At 47.8% G+C, this 11,196-nt stretch overlaps 1 protein-coding gene across 1 annotated transcript in view; it reads right to left on the bottom strand.

Moving 5' to 3' along the window:
• The window catches only part of TRIO (trio Rho guanine nucleotide exchange factor), a 359,748-nt gene that overhangs the window by 46,223 nt on the left and 302,329 nt on the right, over nucleotides 1–11,196 (bottom strand). The gene's annotated exons all lie outside the window — the stretch shown is intronic.

The raw sequence follows: 11,196 nt of genomic DNA, 5'->3' as shown, positions 1-11,196 counted from the left end.
GGGGTGGGGGTGTTGGAGGAGATCCAACCCTCGGGTTCACTGATCAAATGGTTCCCGAACTTGAATTTTGCCAGAGATCATTTTTCTCCACGTGTACTGTCCCCCCCCCCCCCTCCGCAAAACCTGAGTCACCCATGCTGACAATCAGCATCAGTGCTGCATAGACTCATAATGTCACTATCGCTTAAAATATCACAGACATCGGAGGACACACTGTTTGAATTATTTTCACCTATTTTCTTGACAGACAAGAACCAAGAGAAAGAAGGGCTTAAAGAAGAACTTAAAGGAAATTAAAGACTAATCCTGGTGGACAAATATATTAGTTTGACTCACTCCCACTGAATAAAAGTACCACTCAATAAATAAAGTGGAGGCACACCTCAGGGGTGTTGTGGGCTTGATTTCAGAGCACTGCCATAAAGAAAATACTACAATAAAGTTAGTCACATGAATTTTTGGTTCCCCCCAAATTAGACTGTTCAAGTGTCCAATAGTACTGTCTAAAAACTGCATATAGTTTAACTAAAAAATACTTTACAGCTAAAAAAATGCTAACCATCATCTGAATCTTCAAGTCAGTCATAATCTTTTTGCTGGCAGAGGGTTTGAAAATTGCAAGAATCAACAAAATGTGACACACAGACATGAAGTGAGCAAATGCCGTTGGCAGAATGGCTCCCACAGACGCGCCCAATAGAGTTGCCACAAACCATCAATTAGTTTAAAAAGCAGGTTCTGTGAAGCGGAAAAAAAAAAATGCAATAAAATGCAATATGCTTGAATGTATTAATATGTATATGTATGTGCATGTATGACTCAGCGTGCATGTGACCTGGTAAATCATCATTGTGACAAACAGCACCCTTCTAGAAAGCTCGCTGTGAAAGGGTAAAAGCTGGCTGGTCCCGCTTGTTCCCAGCCGTGAAACACGAATGTGCAGCCCCTGCTCTCAGCCTCAACACAGTTCCTTTGAGGTGCTTGAGTTGATACCAACAGCCATGAACAAAAACAACAACACATTTAAAAAAGAAATAACTTCAAATAACCAAGATGTTACTTGAAAATATACCCCAATGAACATCCTCATGGGATTTGAAAAAATTAAATACAGTCAACCCTGAACTGATCGCTTTTGCTGTCGAACAAACTTAGGTAACAGCCGACACTCAATAGCTCTGTGCAGTGACAGGAGATGTGACTTCACACACAGAAAGCCAGTGACCTGGGAGACCTGTCGGCCCTGTCCTGAGCCCTGGACTCTGGGAGGACACCCCCACCCTGAAATGGAATAAAACGCCTCTCTTTAGAGACCAGAATGAGGATGATCATTTACTCTGCGTGTCGTTTTCTTCCAGTCTTTCGAAGTCTTAAAAACAATCTTTAAAAGATGATTTGATACAGACACATGTTTGAGCTGTATTTACCTCTGCGGCCCTGGAGACCCCCATGTGCCACAGATACAGAAGGGGGTTAATTCCTCCCAATCCCATGATTACACGCACAAGAGTCGATAGCAGTTTCACACTCGCCCGGGCGAGACAGCGGTGTCCGCCTCAGCCCCGTCCCTGCTTGGTCGAGCCTTGCAGGCAGAGAGGGTATAATCTTTTGTAAACAGATGATGTGCTTCAAGCAGGATTGCTCATTCTTAAAAATCTACATTTTCGCAGAGGCGACTTCAGTTCAGAACTAATCGATATAGCGTTCTGTTTAAGAGAAAATCCTTTCTCCCTCTGTGTGGGAGTACATGTGTCTGAACCCGCCTGCCAATGCAGGACACTCGGGTTTGATGCATATATTTTTATTTATTTTTATGTTAAGTGTGACTGAAACGTTCCCATGTCAGCCTCGTGCTCCTCAGGCGCCACAGGGACGAGGCAGGAGAACCAGGCCATCAAGCTGACCCCACGCCTGCAGTCAGAGTTTCCTGGGGACTTTCTCAGGGGCTGACACAGGACAGAGGGTCCCTGCTCTTGGGGACTCCTGTACTGTGACAACAGGGAGACCAGGGAAGGGGAGGGCTTGGACGATCCATGTGTCAGGTGATACTTGATTCAGCTGAAGTGTTTCTAAGTACTAAACATTACACTAACAAGACGCTGGGCTGGCCCCAGTAGGTGCAAACATGTTTCACCGTCGTTGACTGTGCTGGGACTCAGAGCCGAGCCTGGTACTTGCCACTGGATGGAGATGAACAAACCCACCTGGGTTTATTAAATAAATTTCACCCCGGGGACCCGCCTGAAGTGCTTTCAATGATCACACAACCGTCATTCAGGCAAAACTGTGACCCTTCATGCTATAAGCGAGTACAAACCCTGGAAGAGCTTGAGAAGAAGGGGAATCAAGGAGAGGGGTCACGGAAGCCTTCCTGCAGGAGGCAGCACTGAAGCTGGCCTTTGGAGCTGGGCCTGAATAACACATTACGAGCTCACAAGGACGGAAGCTCCCAGGGGGTGCGGGCCTTGTCTGACTTGGCCCCTCAGGTGTGCCCAGGGCCTGGCACAGTGCCGGCTGTATAGGAGGCACCTCACAGGGACCGGAAACAACAGAAATTCCAGCCCAAAGAAACAGCGATGCTGATTCACAGCCTTATGTTCCCTCAGCTGAGCAACCGCACCAGACAGAGAACCGTGAAGGTGGAAGGGCCTCCCCAATACGTGGTGAGCATCCTGACGGAGCTCCGTCATGCCCCAGGAGCCGAGGGAGGCAGGGAAAGCAGAGGCTGACTCACCAAATGAAACCAAATCGACTGCAGGCCTTAACATTCATCAGCAGAACACCCACACCTTAGAAGTGATGGGAGAGCATATGTATAGAGAGAGGGATATATACATCTCACCTACTAGGCTTCTCCATCCATGGGATTCTCCAGGCAAGAATACTGAAGTGGGTTGCCATTTCCTTCTCCAGGGGATCTTCCCAACCCATGGATCGAACCCAGTGCTCCTGCGTTACAGGCAGAGGCTTTAAAGTTCATATATGTATCTGAATATCTGAAGTTCATATATGTATCTGAATCACCCGAAACTAAGACAACATTGTAAATCATCTATGTAAATCAACGAAAAAATAAATACTAAAAAGAAAATAAACAGAAGTGATGGGGACACCACCTAAGCCAACAAACGGAACTTCCATGTGTTTCTGTGCCTAAAAGACAGCACTTGGGGATACGTGGCGCGGGAGCAACGCAGCACACGATATGGATTTTCATGCAGGTGTTGCTGGTTGTAAAAATGGTTCAAAGAGAAAAACAGAGATGTCACTTCTGAGCGTCTCTATGTAGGCTCAGCTGCACAGGATGGTTCGCTGCACTTTGAGCAGTAGTTTCAAAAGAGATTTTTTCCCTCAGTTGGCAGGTCAAGCACTAGAAACGTGGCCGAGACCTGAGCGGTCGGGCCTAGAGCCAGGAGAAGGCAGAGCTGTCCAAGGTCCGAGCTCACCAGTGCCCCGATGAATCGTGTTCCCAGGGAGCAGAGGTGCTCTTCTTGAGCTGCTATTTGTTATCACTTAATGACATTATTTCACTTAACTGCAATATTTATGACTCAGAAATATGCTAACAGCGGTTTACAAACTAAGAAGGAAATTTTGCTGTTTTAAAAATTTTACCTTGGAAAATGATTTCGTTTCAGAAGCCTGAAAATGTGGAGGGAAAGTTTCTTCACCTGTCTCTAAGATTAGCAGGTATTTCTTCTTGTGCAGGTCTGGTTAATGAGTCATAATTCAGGTGATGAGCAATGAAAAAATAACCCCAAACTAGAGCAAACAGATAAATTCCTTCCCTCTCCAGTTCGTTTTTAATAATAATATTTAATTCTTTACACTGTTGGACAAACAAACCCATTGATCTGGGCAAAATGAGTCTCTAGTTGAAAAGAAAAAAATAAGACTTAGAGACTCATTTTGCCCAGATCAATGGATTTTAACAGTCCATTTACAAGCTCTTTACCAGACTGTGACATATGCATAAATCAGGAATTTAAAAACACTTAAAAATTACTTAAATCAATCATTAATGCTATGCTAAGTCGCTTAAGTCGTGTCTGACTCTGTGCGACCCCATGGACAGCAGCCCACCAGGATCCTCTGTCCACGGGATTCTCTAGGCAAGAATACTGGATGGGTTGCCATTTATAGAAGGAAATAAAAGTGAACGTTGCTCAGTCGTGTCCAGTTCTTTGTGACCCCATGGACTATATAGTCCATAGAATTCTCCAGGCCAGAATACTGGAGTGTGTACCCCTTCCCTTCTCTAGGGGATCTTCCCAACCCAGGGATCGAATTGCAGGTGGATTCTTTCCTAGCTAACCCACCAGGGAGAAAGGAAATAAAGGGCCTACTATTTTTCGTCATCTGAAGGACAGATTCTGACCACTAGACCAACTGCTCTGATGCCAACTTTAATAACGTGTCCTAATGGCATCAAGTAGAATTGAGGTCTCCGATGTGACTGAGCATCAGTCACATGACACACAGGTGGTCTCCTTGGGAGGCCCCTAATGGCTGGATTGCACACAGGTGCCTTCCCCAGCTGAGCTCCCAGTGGCTGGACACACTGTGTCAGAAGGCCCTGGCACAGCACAAGCGCTGCTGGGCAGGCCCCTTCCTCGGAGACCCCCTCTCTGCGAGGATTATGGGCGACTCAGGCCAATGACAACAGTCATCTTGGGGAGGAGACCTGTGGCCAGGGCTCCGTGTCTCCCTTGCATGACAGCATTTGTAGCCGGGGGACTGTCAGGCTCAGCGGTAATGAGTTTGCCTGCCAATGCAGGAGATGTGGGTTTGATCCTTGGGTCAGAAAGATGTCCTAGAGAAGAGAATGGCAACCCACTCCAGTATTCTTGCCTGGAGAATCCCATGGACAGAGGAGCCTAACGGGCTACAGTTCATGGGGTCACAAAGAGTCAGACATGACTCAGTGACTAAACAACAACAGCTGTCAGGCAGGACCGTGACCTCAGACTCCAGGAACACACCAGCGGGTGCCAGGTCTGGCTGGTTCACAGCTACGTGCCTAGTTAGCACATCCTTGGGGCCCAATAAGTTTCTGTTTAAAAATTAGTGAGTCAGTGCATCGATTACCAGCTGAAGGCTATTTCCCCGCCTGAACTCTCTGACAGCTGTCGCTGACCCCCGTGAATGGTGACGTCCAGACATGGTGCTCTATCCCACCAGCTCTGAGACGAGCTACAGGTCACACCTGTTGACTGTGGTCCAGCTCCCGAGTTTGTGAACTGTGTGCTTTTCCGGCCTGTGCTATGTGGTGCTTCACTGTGGTGTGGAGTCAGGCCCGTGAGCGTGTGCTGAGGGCAGGGGGCATACCAACACCCCTGCCCCCACGCCCATGGTGTGGGCGTGGGGGCAGGAGAAGGATGTGGAACTGAACTCGCCTGAGAAGTATGATGGAAAACATGTTACTCAAAGAAACCGTACCGTTCCTGTTTCCATCTTCAGTCCCTGTGGCTTGCCCTCCCCTCAACTTCTACTTTCTTGGAAGAAAAAAAAAAAGACTCAATACTCAGTACTGCTGCCTCTCCACCCTGTCACCACATTCCACGTCTACGAGGGTGCCCGTGTTCCTATCACGCCTTGCTGGGGATATGTCTTCCTCTTTCCAGCCTGGGGGAACTCCGCTGATTCAAGGTCCAGGTGGATAATCAGCTGAGGACGAGGATGTCAGAGAGACTCCGGGCTCATCACCGGGTCTGAGTCTGAGCCCGGCTCCTCCCCTCGGCAGCCCTGACCCAGGCCAACATCCTGGCATCTGAATTTCCTCCTCATATGACAGGATTACTTGAGAGAATGGAAATGAATGAGTTCTACAAACTGTAAAGTGCTTTTGCAAACACAAGATGTTGCCATGACAACCTGGTAGCACAGAACCCCCAAGATGACGTGCATGCAAACTCTGAGTCCCCAGAAAAAGGGATTTGGATGAATCATCTTCACATCACAGGCCTAGCACGGTACCTTTGCCAACAAAGGTCCACAGAGTCAAAGTTACAGTTTTCCCACATGCATGGATGTGGGTGATGGACCATAAAGAAGGCTGAGCGCTGAAGAATTGATGCTTTTGAACTGTGGTGTTGGAGAAGACTCTTGAGAGTCCCTTGGACTGCAAGGAGATCCAACCAGTCCATCCTAAAGGAGATCAACCGTGAATATTCATTGGAAGGACTGATGCTGAAGCTGATACTTTGGCTATCTGATGAGAAGGGCCGACTCACTGGAAAAGACCCTGATGCTGGGAAAGATAGAGGGCAGGAGGAGACAGGGAACGACAGAGGATGAGCTGGTTGGATGGCATCACCTAATCAATGGACGTGAGTTTGAGCAAACCCTGGGAGACGGTGAAGGATGGGGAAGACTGATGTGCTGCAGTCCACGAGGTCACAAAGAGTCAGACACGACTGAGCAGCTGAAAACAAACCATGGTAATCAGGATATACTCAACATCATCTTTAGATGTATGAAGGGTGACAGGAGCAATCTAGGTGAATTGTTTCATTGTGTTTCCATTTTAAAAAGTAACTTATCCCTCATTAAGAGGACAAGGTAAACTCCAGCCTAAAGAAATACTGTCAGCGTGTCCCAGTTGTTTAGAGAGATGCTTGTGTGTTTACAAGACGAAGCCGGTTGTGAGCTGCTAAAGCCCTGAGTCGGGAATCAATCAAAGTTTCTTTCTTATTTTGAAGGAAACACAACTCCACAAAGATGGTTCTTTGCTGAAGTCAGAGTTCACCCAAAGTCCATGTCAGATTTCTTCTTAAAATATAGAAAAAAGCTAAAGAGAGGAGGGGAGGGGGGAGCCCTGCCCCCCGGCCCTACATAGGAGAGCTCCAACCCCGGAATGCACATGGCCCCAAGCTGCTGGGAGAAGGGAAACCGCCCTCAAGACCTCCAGTCTTACAGTCAGACATCTGTGATTAATAAAGCCTTTTTTTTTTTTAATGTAAGAAAAAAAGGAAAAGGGCCCATATCCTGCTAGCTGCAGACTGAGAAAAGGATCACGTTTCATTTTAACCCTCTCCTTATTTTCACGATGGGAGGAAGGAAGGGCTCCAGGATGTTTCTAAGGATCCCAGAGTACAAACTGGGTGGTCAAGGATGCTGTCACCTGAATTTGAACCGCCAGTTCCCCCCTGCCCCCGCCCCGAGTCTGAACAAGTCACCGACACGCCCTCCTGCCTGCCTTCACTCCCTCCCTCCATGGGCAGAGGTTGCGGCTGCTTTGGTCAGGCGGGATCTCTAGAGTTCATGGCCTGCCTTTCCCTTCAAGTGAGACTTCACAGAGTCATGGTCATTCAAAGCAATGGGCAGTGGGTCCAGCCTGTGGCTGGCAGGTACTGGGTGTGGGTCTCTGCCACGTCTCCAGTTTCCTGACAGCGAGGTGAATGTGATTCCTGACCAGGCTGCTGTGGGAAAGGAACACAAATGGTCTTTATCAACATATGTGTGTTTGTGTGTGTGTGTGTACGTGTGTGCGTGCATGCGCCCAGTTGCTCAGTCTTGTGAGACTCTGTGCAACCCCATGGACTATAGCCCATCGGGCTCCCCTGTCGGGATTCTCCAGAAAAGAATACTGGAGAGGGTTGCCATTTCCTTCTCCAAGGGATCTTCCCAAACCAGGGATCGAAGCCGCATCTCCTGCACTGGCAGGTGGATTCTTTACCACTCGTGCCACCCAAACACGAGGCGGTACTCACATTTTTTGCACAGAAGAAGAAACCGCAAAAGACAAGCAAGCAAACAGAAGGCACAGGGGTGCAAGCTGTATGAGGATCCGTCGGAAAGACAAGCTTCCGAGCTGAGAGCAGGAGGAAAGAGCAGCGGGGACAGCAAAGCCTGGCCACTGTCACCGAGGCTCTGCTGCAGTGGGCGCCCCGAGCTCTGCAGCATCAGCCAAAGGCACACACGGGACCATCACCGATCACTGATGACTGTCGAGCCTGGTGAGGCACGACCACCACACAGAGGCAGACACGCAACCCTGGGAGGCTTCCCAAGGAAAGCTAGCTCACATTTCAATGTCTCCTTCACCGAGGCTTCTAGAACGATTTTAGCTGGTTAGTTTTAAAGAAAGATAGCCCCGTCTTCCTGTCCATTGTAGGTGCTCCAAAATATCTGTCAAATGAACCACAGGGCGCTGTCTTGATACTAACTCCGTCAGGGACAGCTGAGCTCAGAGCTCGGCAGGCTCCCACAGCAAAGTGCTAACTTACAATTCTGGTTTCAAGGACTTCAGGAGGTATTTATTTAGCAGTTAGTGCGCAGGGCTAGAGAAAGATTAATTCGAGGACACCCCGGGGCCGAAAACAACACCATCAGACCATTTTAGTACAGACTGCGCAGGGTCTGAGCAGGCATGCCTGGCCTTCAGCTATGCCGGGCAATCTGGCAGTTTCTCAAACCCCTGTCTTGTTATGAGTTCAATGCAGTTAATCACCCTTTCTTTTATGTAGGAAATTCTTCCACTGCACCGGGAAGGCTGTAATATACATGTGAAAATCAAGTCTATAAACTACTTATAAAGCGAAGGGAAAGTAAGTTGTTAGTTTGTGATGGCTGCTTGGGTTGGTTAAAATATTCTAGCGCAAAATCTTCTGCATAAATGATTGTCATCATTCTCTATATGTGCTTTTAGAATCAAGGCAACTTTTTTTGGGAATAATAATTGAAAACAGCAACACACTGGAAATCCTCTTGAAGAGCACACAAAAAGCGAGCTCATCCTAAATTACTCTTTCAGATGCTTCGCTCAGGATGTCATCTTCTCTCCATGCTGCAGAGAGATTACAATCACCTGGGCAGCCCGGTGTATTCATTCATGACAACGAAGCGTGCGAAGAGGCTGAGATGCCCCTGGGAGAACTTCAGGTGACAGGTAGTAACAAGCTGCCTGCTGATACGGTTATACGTTTGGTGGATGAGAATGTAAGAACAAGTATTTTATAATATTTTCCCAAATTTAACTCTCTCTTCTACTTGTGAATAAGTATCTGAAAACTTTTCTTGCTCGACTCCTGCTTTTCCGTTCCGGTCACCTCACTCATCGTCTGTCTACATAAGTCTGTGGTTCTTGATTTGCCCCTCAGCACAATAAAGGTGCACCGGGGCTGAGACACGGGCATGGATTAGATGCTGCGTCCTCCGTGAGTGACCTGCTCCTCTGCACACCCCTATGTTCAGGTGGTCCACGGCTACACTCTGGACCATCACTGTCATGGCAAATGCATGTTAACATGGAAACATGTTAACTTCATAAAAAGTTAGAAGCTGTACAGACGCCCTGAGCACGGACGTGGGGTGTCAGTGACTGAAAATGGTGTGTATTTCACTATTCAGAAAATGGTGGCACAAGGGTATTAAAACTCAGGTTTACACATGTCACAAGCTGGTACAGTGGGTCCTCAACGCAAAAATGGGAACTCTGCCTTTGCTTTCAAATGTGAAGCAAACACAGAAAACATGAAGGAGAAAGATAAATTCTCTGCTTTTTTTTTAAAAAAAAGTAATCCCTAGATTTACCAGAGGTCCAGCATAGCATGGCCATGGCTCAGGCTGTAATGAGGAACACATGGTCTCTGCTGTCTGAGAAAATGCACATACATGGCTGGCACACCCACTGTTCTCTGCGCAGCCCCCTTCCACGAACTCACATGGGAGCGCTCACTCCCAGGTTCCCTCCCGGCACCCCCGAGTGCAAGAACACCAGCGAACCACCGGCATCAATTATAACTAGAAACAAAGGGACTCCATCAGAAGCAACTGCTCTACCTTTTTCTTTGTGAAGGCTGAAAGCCAGGGTGTGTGTGCACACAGAGCGGCTGCCCCGTGCAATGCACCAGACTTCGGGATAATCTGTGTCACGAAATGAGAACACCCTCACACCAGCACCTAACGTGAGGGGTAGGAGACACGCAAGGCCTGCCACCTCTAACCAGACAGAACACACGATCGGAACTTGGATGTGCAATTTGTTCCTTGACTCTGAGGAACTCTCTAAATGCTATTTATTCTTAGTGTGGTTTCTGAAAACACCTAAAACATTACATAGGCTTTGGAGAACGTGGCTGTGTCAACAAGTGCAAAACTTCAAGCATTGTTTTGCTTTTAATTTCATTCTTGTGAGGGGAAATGCTAACCTGTCAGAATTTCGGGTCAAAACACAGCTCATTTTAAAGGTTTTCCTGCATTTGAACTGCACCACTTGAACTTCCAAGAAGGAAATGTCAAGAAATTAAGAAGAAAGCAGATGGCATAATCCTCTGCTTGGCTAATCAGATGAACAGGATATTACATATTGCCAAAGTGGAAATCTGAAAACACCAGAGAAAGGAAATGATGGAGGAGGAGTCATTATTGACAGTGGGTAATGGATGAGTTAGTCTGGATCAACGAAAGGAATTTAACACAAAGCTAGTGCACGCAGTAACTTACCACACCCTGAACAAAACGACCTGTCTCCTGTGTGGGGGTCACATGTGTGGGGCCCCTTCCAGGTACTGTGGTGGGCCTGCGGCAGCTGGCTGTTGACCACCAGGATGTTGGCTTCCAGGAAAAACAAAACTTGGGAGCTGCCAGGCTGGTGACCAGAACATGGGGAGACGACAGCTATAGTGCCAGGGGGCACAGTGACCCCCAGAAGAGACGGAGGGCCTGCAGAAATCCCCCGGCTCTGCTGTGGTGACTTGCTTGCCTGACACCCCTCCCAGGGATGGGTCATGGACAGCCTGGGTCACCTGCTGGCCCGGAGCAGACATCCTCACAGGTTAAAACCACACGGACACGAAACACAATGATGCTCTCAGAATGTCCTCAGATTTGTGCGGGGCTTACTTCTAAGGGGATCCTTCTCGACTGAGGACAAATGCTGGCTTTGTTTGAGAGCGGTTGCTAGCCCATCTCCCTGTCTTCTTGGAATGACGGGGCCGTTTTCTCTCTTTTTAGTTTAATGTGGAGTAGCCCTTGAAATAACATATTTCTAGGGGGAGATGAACAGCAGGAGTTTCCTGCAACCACAACTCTACACTGTCACAAAAGGAAAAGAAATTCCTGAGGGGCTATCTTGCCAGTGAGGGCTGGTGGGGGGCGGTTTGGGCTCATTCCTGACTTCTACACAAGGACAAAAGCAGATGTTTCTAGATATTCTTGCTAGATGAAAGAAAGACCCCTTTCCAAAAAAAAAAA

This window comes from Bison bison, unplaced genomic scaffold (assembly GCF_000754665.1).
Source record: "Bison bison bison isolate TAMUID 2011002044 unplaced genomic scaffold, Bison_UMD1.0 scf7180017864440, whole genome shotgun sequence".
NCBI lineage: Eukaryota > Metazoa > Chordata > Mammalia > Artiodactyla > Bovidae > Bison > Bison bison.
The sequence above is the reverse complement of the archived record's forward strand: the minus strand, read 5'-3'. Positions and strand labels throughout refer to the sequence as shown.